Source organism: Brassica napus, chromosome A7 (genome assembly GCF_020379485.1).
Source record: "Brassica napus cultivar Da-Ae chromosome A7, Da-Ae, whole genome shotgun sequence".
In the NCBI taxonomy this organism is placed as follows: Eukaryota; Viridiplantae; Streptophyta; class Magnoliopsida; order Brassicales; family Brassicaceae; genus Brassica; species Brassica napus.
The window spans coordinates 1,109,086-1,117,709 of NC_063440.1; the positions used below are offsets into that span (position 1 = coordinate 1,109,086).

The 8,624-nt window shown below is 24.8% G+C and overlaps 1 long non-coding RNA gene across 1 annotated transcript; it reads right to left on the reverse strand.

Annotated features, from left to right (window-relative positions):
• Positions 1–3,715: 3,715 nt before the first annotated feature.
• On the reverse strand, positions 3,716–5,822 carry LOC111199420. The gene is made up of 2 exons (XR_002653334.2): positions 4,639–5,822; positions 3,716–4,009 (listed from the first exon to the last, which is right to left on the reverse strand). It is a non-coding gene; the product is annotated as an uncharacterized LOC111199420 (long non-coding RNA).
• Between the last annotated feature and the right edge of the window lie 2,802 nt (positions 5,823–8,624).

An 8,624-nucleotide genomic window follows, 5' to 3' on the forward strand; every position in this document is an offset into this window, starting at 1 on the left:
TCGGTCAAATCTGGGTATACTTTGGCCATGGAGACAGAGGAGCACCCGGAGAATGAACAAGTCCTCGAACCTAGTATAACAACTCTCCAAGCCAAAGTCTGGAAACTCAAGACTTCCAAGAAGATACAACACTTCATCTGGCAAGCGATCTCCAACTGCCTTCCGGTTTGTATCTCGCTCTCCGATCGCCATTGCCGAACTGATCGATCCTGCCCGAGATGTGGAGCGGAAGAAGAAACCCGGAACCACCCACTCTTCGAATGCCCACCATCAGTCCAAGCTTGGGCTCTGGCGGACTTGCCGCACTCTCCGGGTATATTCCCGAGCAACTCGATCTTTAGTAATCTGGATCGCGTATTATGGCGCGCAAAGGAACTTGCAATCCCGGAAGATATCAGTGCAACTATTCCGTGGATCATCTGGTACATATGGAAAGCTCGCAACGACAAAGCTTTTAATGGAAATGAGATCTCACCGTTAGAAACCATACAAGTATCCCGAGCAGAGGCAGAGAGTTGGCGCACAGCCCAGATCATCGAACAATCCCAAGAAGAGAAAGGCGACGACACTCCCATTACCCCTCCACCTCATGACCCCAGCCCCCAGTGCCTTATCGACGCATCCTGGCACAAGGATGACAACCTTTTTGGTGGGGGAATGGTTCTAACGACTGAGGATGGGGCGACGACTTACGGTTCATTTGCTAGTAACCGAGTCTTAACCCCCCTACATGCTGAGTTCCAAACTCTGCTGTGGGCCATGAAATCCTCCATTCAGTTGCACCATAGCACTATGAACTTCAGGACAGACTGCCTCCAGCTAGTCAACCTCCTGGAAGAAGACGACGAAGACAAATGGCCATCCTTACTGGCTGAATTTGACGATTTTCATCTTATTCGTTCTATGTTTACATTTTTCTCTATATCTTTTATTTCCCGTTCTTTGAACTTCCGAGCCGACCACCTTGCAAAAGGAGCTAGGTCTCGAGGTCTTTATTTTTCCCATGTAAACACTCAACTCCCAAGTTAGATGGCTCATGAGGCCAACCTCTTGGTAGTTTCTTAATAAAATATGGAGCTTTCGATGTCAAAAAAAAAAAAACTAAAACCCTATTTCGAGGTATCACGAAGTTGTTATTTGTGTCTTTGAATATCTCAAAAGGCATTAATTACCATGCACACATTTTTAAGGCAATTAACATGCACACTTGATAAATATATAATTTTTTAATATATATTTGTGATCATGTAACATCTAATAACAATGATATTGTAAGTAAAGACCACAATACAAAGGTCTTGAACTTTATACTTTAATATACCTATTTTAATCAACAAAAGTTATAAAAATAATAGTTTCATGTAAATATGATTATGATCATTGTTCAAAATGGATCCATATGTATTTTATACAATTAATAGAAATGGCCTTGAATACAACAGCATAAATGTGGTTGAGAAACCCAGTTACAAAAACTGTGGTTGAGATATAATATAAACTAGATTTTGACCCGTGCAACCGCACGGGTGTTTGTTTTCACTTTTCTATACTTATTATATATTTATCTTATTGTATTTGCATTTAGTTATTAAGCAAATTAATATATTCATGAGAAAATATATTTAAAAAATATTTTGTATTTAATTTATGCTAAATTCTGACCCGTTTTTCAAAACTGGATTTCTTTTTGCCAATATTTTTATGCTTATTCATTTTAGATAATTTATTATTGTATATATAAAAGTGTAAGATATGTTAATTTTGAGACATGTATTATATAGTTTGTTAATTTTAAGTCGTTCTATCATCATATTATATTTTAAATAAATAGTTTATATTTATGAAAATAAAATTTATAAATTTATCAATTGAATATAATTTTATCATATTTATTTTAGTATAATAATTATATTTTTACATGATCATGACTATAAAAGTAGATAAAATAGGATATAATTTATTTATTTTCATTTCTAAACGATAACTTAAAATACATTAAGTTACTGTTTAAATATTACACAGATTTATTAGAATTTTTAAAATATAATATATAAATATATATTATATTTAAAATAAAAATATATTATGATTAAAGTAGTTACAAAGATTTTATATTATTAACTTAAAAGAAATACATGTTAATTTTTATACATGTATTATATAGTTTGATAATGTTAACCCATCTTACCAACATATTATATTTTATTTTTGAACATACATATTTTATAATTACGAAAATAAAATATATAAATTTAATACAATTTTATTATATTTAGCTCAATAAAATAATTTTAATTTAATATGATTGATTATGATTATATAATAACTAAAATATTATAGATTTTTTTATTTTTCATTTTATATAACTGAATATATTAATGTATAATAATATTTTAAACTAATTTTGAAATTAGTGAAAATATTTAAATATAATTTCAAAAAAGAAGATCTTGTAAAAATCTTTTTAAACAGATTTGTTAGAATTTTAAAATAAATATATTTATATTTAAAATGAAAAGATATCAAAAGATACTATGATTAAAATATTTTAAAAATTATATTTATTATTAGTCTGAATTAAAATATAGTATGAATTTCTATGAATAAGTCCATTAGGTCCATTTTTTAAAAAATCACACATGAATCAAGGTTGTGACTTCTGTTTTAATATATAAGATGAACAAGACTTAGGTTCACCCCTAGGGTGAACCTTTAAATTCACCTCTCCTTTTATTACCGATCAAAATGCCACATAGATTAATAATAAAATAAATTTATTTTATTTTAAGAAATCTTAAATAATTGAAAAAAATAATAACGCCAATTTTAATGATGCTAACGCCACTAACTAAACCCTAAAATTTAAATCTATACCCTAAACCCTAAACCTAAATTCTAAACCCTAAACCCTAAACCCAAACTGTAAACTCTAAACCCAAACCCTATATCCTAAACCCAAATCCAAAACCCTAAACCTAAACCATATATCATAAACCCAAATCATAGACTCTAAACTCAAACCATATATCCAAACCTAATCCATACACCCTAAACTAAAATCGTAAACCCTGAACCCAAATCCTATATCTTAAAGGTTTGGGTTAATGTTGATGTTGTTTTTTTAGGGTTTAAGATTTGGGTTTAGAGTCTACGTTTGGGTTTAGGATCTACGGTTTGAGTTTAAGGTATAGGGTTTGAGTTTAGAGTTTAAGGTATAGGGTTTGAGTTTAGAGTTTACGGTTTGGGTTTAAAGTTTAGGATTTGAGTTTAAGATATAAGGTTTGAGTTTAGGGTTTAGAGTTTGGGTTTAGAATTTAGGGTTTAGGGTTTAGATTTAAGGTTTAAGGTATAAAATTTAATATTTAGGGTTTAGTTAGTTGTGTTAGCGTCTTTCAAATGAGCGTCATTATTTTTTTAATTATTTTAGATTTTTTTTTTAAATAATAATGTATTTTATTATTAATTTATGTGATATTTTGATTGGTAATAAGAGAAGAGGTGAATTTAAAAATTCATCCTAGGGGTGAACCTAAGTTTTGTTCAATAAAAATAGATTTTTGTAAGACATGCATGTGTGTATACGGAGGCTAATTTTTCTCATTTAGCGCCCAAAATTTAGAAGTTAATAATTCTAATTATTTTTTCCAACTTATTTTTCCATTTACTAAATCTGCAAATGATCATATTTTATTGTTATCGTAATTTGACAATAACATAATTTGACAACTTATTTAATTATTACTATAAATTGCATCATAATTTATTATAAATATATCCGAATTTCGTTGTCAATAAACTAAACATTAAGATCATTTTGGACATGGAGCATAGCACGCACATTTGTTTCCAGAGGAGCAACGAGCGTTTATTTCATGTAATCCTGACCCTTCTATCCTCTTTTTGCACGCAGATAGGCAAGCTGGCTTGTTTTGACAACTTCCAGGCTTTTGGTTATCTAGACTTATACGACACAAATCTTTTTTATTCCCTTGCCCCTTCGTTCCGGCCACTGTTATATATAAAACATAAATATCAGTTTATGTAATGAAAAATGTTTTTTTGGCAGATTTCAAATACTGAAAAAATATTATAGATAATATTTATTTAGTTTCTAAAATCATTGATTATTTGAGATATACAAAACATGTAACTAATCTGATATAAAATAATATATATATAACTATCATTGTAAATTTCCTTGTAAAGTGATATATCAACTAAATTTCTAGACGAGAAAAAAAAAACTTTATTTCTTAAACAAAAACTATAGATTTACATATTTATTTACTCAGGAAACATGAATTTGAAGTAATGAAGAAAATGTGTTTATTGAATCAGTTTAGGTTTTTTAATAATATATTCAAACCATATATCTAGCCAAAATAGGAGAAGAAATAACACAAAATACTTTTTGGATATCAGTTTCCTAGACTTATCATAAAAGCACTGTATATAATTTTATTGGTTAAGATATTATGCAATTTCATAGTGTAAATGAACTATAACAAAATGTCTGTAACAACTTAGCTTATTAAAAAATAAAGTAATGTGTTGTAGAAAAAATAAAAAATAAAGACATTCTAAATTCTTTCTTTTAAGAATAAATGTAATATATTTTACAAAAGTATAGACACAAACCTAGTACAAAAATGAGGAGCAGAGTTAAAACATTAAATGAAAATATAAGTGATTTTTCCATCCTCGGTAATATGAATAAATTGATTTTTATCATAAAATTTGTTGTGTGTATAGAAACAAGAAAGTATATGTATATATAGGAAGTCAAATGTATCCTGTGTTACAATATATCTAATTTAAGCTACTTAGCTCCTTTAATTTAGATGAAAGGAGGTGGTTTTGCATAATTCCAGATTCTGTTTTACTTATTTGGTATATTAATGCATTAGACTCGCTCATATTTTATCAAAAATAGATATCTAATTCACAGTCAATATTTTTTGGGTAAAAAATAAGAAATAAAATTTTATTTATATGAGGAAATTCTGTTGATAAAGAAACAATTGAAATCCTTTTATATATTACAATAGAGATCATTTAAGTGAATTTTTTTAATGGATCGATCATATATGAAATTTCAGAGAATTTGAGTAAATTTTATTGGATATAGTATTTATTTTTTTATTTAGAGCAATTATAAAAGTAATAACTATTACATGTACATATAAATTTTATACCATTTATCTATTTCAAATTTCTAATTCAGTATCACACTGATTGGTGCTCAAGAACATAATATAATTAGTTATAAAATTTTAAGATTATGTTTCAGAAATAATATTAATATTTTTTTCTAGTTTGGATTAAATGTAGAGATCTGATAGAAATTTATGGTAAATAATATTTGATGGGTGATTTTAGATTGCATTTTTATCAGAGAAATATCATATGATAATCCTAAGATTTATTTTATCACAAATATAGAACACAATGATCAAAATATGTTGGCATTATAGAGGTAAAAATCAAGTTCAGTTTCCATTTCTCTCTGTTTTACTACAATTACACTCTCCTTGATGATTAATGATCCTTATCTGCCTTCTTTATACTCGTAAGAAACATAAATGTTTTCAAATGTGGGTCTATCTAAAGTATCCTTATTTAGATTTCTTATTTGAAGACATATTTATTCCAAGATAAGCAAAATATTTGATTTTAGTGTAAGTACATCAATTGTTATTTTTTAAAATTTGACATTTATATTAATTATATTATATTATTTGGTGTATATAATATATATTGCATAGAACTTAAATGCGGGCTGAGATGTAATATTACTAAATCTCATCAAAAATATTTTAAGTTTTAAGAAAATATAAAAATAATTCCATTGTGAATATAAAACAAACAATATAATAATAGGTTCTTACTTATATAAAATATATATACATATAAATTTATAATTTTAATGGGACCAAATATTTACATAGAATTTTCTAAAAAAATATTATCTTATTATTTTGTCGATTTGTGTCAAATTTTAAACCGGTCCAAGTTGGGATCGGCAAAATATATTAATTTATCGAGTATTAATTTATAGAGGTTATATTGTATATAACAATCACACATCAAACGTTTTGCTGACTACAAAGCAAAATTAGATATTATGCAAATAATTCAATTGTTTATGTTATTCAAATAAAATATATGTAAACTGTATGATAAAATATTATAATATATTAACAGTTTACATGCAGCAAATTAATATTTTTCAAAAATTATGAATATTTTTATAAACATAATTATTACATTTACAAATATAAATAACTAAATATCCAAAAAGAGGGTATAGTTATAAATAAAAAAAACCATTAAATCATATTTCACATAAGAAAATTATATAAATCAATTAGATAATTAGTTTAAAAGTTATTATGAAATTAAACTAAACTATTAATACAGACTCACGCGTAGCGCGAATATAAAATCTAGTCTATACTATATAAAAGTTGAGGCTATAAGCCATCGAGAGCGCCACATAGGATTTAAAACCACCAATCAAAGTATGACATATCATCATTCTAATTTAATATTTTCGAAAATGTTAATATTTTAAAAAACTATTTATAAATAAACATAAATCAATATCTAATAATGTAAACTAAAAAGGTTAAAAACTTTATAAATGTATTAACTTAATATCTATAATAAATTTTCGAAATTCAACATAAATAATTATTATTTATTTTTTATTTTTTATACTATATAAAAGTTAAAATTGTTATTTTAATTTATTATTTTCAAAATTTCAGTATTCTAAAAGAAATATTTAAAAATAAAAGGAAATCAATATCAAATAAAGTAAACTAATAAATGAAAAAACTTTATAAATGTATTAACAATATCTATAATCCATTTTCGAAATTAAACATAAATAATTATGTAATTATTTATTATTTTCAAAATTATTTATTTCAAAATAAGAAAAACTTTCGTTTTGAAAGAAAATATAATATTGCAGTAGTATCAAAATAGTAAACATCCAAATTTGTATAGCAAGAATATGTAAATTGTCATCATCTTTTTAAAAAGATAAATAGTAAACATCATGCCCACTATTTTCTTATTTAAGGTCATTCAATCTGTTATCATGTCTACATATGATTTAAAACGGCCCATCGTAATATGGCAAATCATTTGTTATCATTTATTATTTTTAAAAATGTTAATATGTCCAAAATTTGTTTATTTCAAAATAAAACAGAAACCAATATCAAATTAGTTAAGTTAACAAAAGTGGAACATTATAAATTATAAATAATTTGACTTAATATATAATATATATTTTTGACATTTAACATAAAAGTAAAAATACAAAGTAATAATTAATTTAAAAAATGCAAGACTTTCAAAATTTAGGCTATATGCTAATGAAGGTACAAATAATTGAGAATGTTCACATAATATTTTTAAAACACCAAAATATGCTAAATCATCATTTTATTAACTATATAAAAAATAATCTAAAAAACCATTGAGAATATACACATAGGATTATAAGAAACCAATCAAAAAAATAAAAATCATAATTTTAGTTTACTATTTTTTTAAATGTTTAAATTTCCAAAATTGATTATTTGAACAAAAAATGGAATTCAATATCAAAAACACAAACTACTAAATAAATAACTAAAATGGAAGTGATTGATATAAATACACTAAGTATTTTAAAATTTAACATAAATCTATATTATATTAAAGTTTAGGCGATGTTATTAAAAAAATTTGTGGCTATAACTACTGAAGGTGTCAACATATATATGATTTAAAACAACCAATTATATTATGATAAATCATTATTTTAATTTTAATTTTCAAAATATTAATATTTCAAAATAATTTTAATTTAAAAATAAAATAGAAACCAATATCAAACAAAGTAAGTTAACAAAAGTAAAACATTATAAATAAATTTACTTTATATAAATATATATATAATATTTTCGAAATATAAAATTAAAATAAAATACAAATTAAGAATTAATTTAAAAAAATATAAGGCTTTTAAACAATTATAAGTAAATAAATTTAACTCATGATTGTCAAAATTTAGGCTATATGCTATTGACAATATTCCTAAATAACATGTACAATATATAAATTGAGGGTATAAGTCACTGAGAATATTTGCATATTATTTTAAAACACTAAAATATGCTAAATCATAATTTTATTTACCATATAGAGGCTATAAGCCATTGAAGACGTTAACATAGGATTTAAAACGACCAATCATATTATGACAAATGATTATTTTCACTTATTATTTTTAAAAATGTTAATCTTTCCAAAAATATTTATTTCTGAATAAAATGGAAATCAATATCAAATTAGTTAAGTTAACAAAAGTAAAAAAATACAAATAAGTTAATTTAATATATAAAATATTTCTCGAATTTTAACATAAAAATATAAATAGAAAATAATTATTAATTTAAAAATGCAAGACTTTCACAAATTTATAAGTAAATAAATTAACTCATGATTTTCAAATTTTAGGCTATATGCTAATGAAAATATTCACAAATAACATATACTATGTACAAGTTGAAAGTATAAATAATTAAAAATATTCACATAATATTTTTAAAACACTAAAAATATGC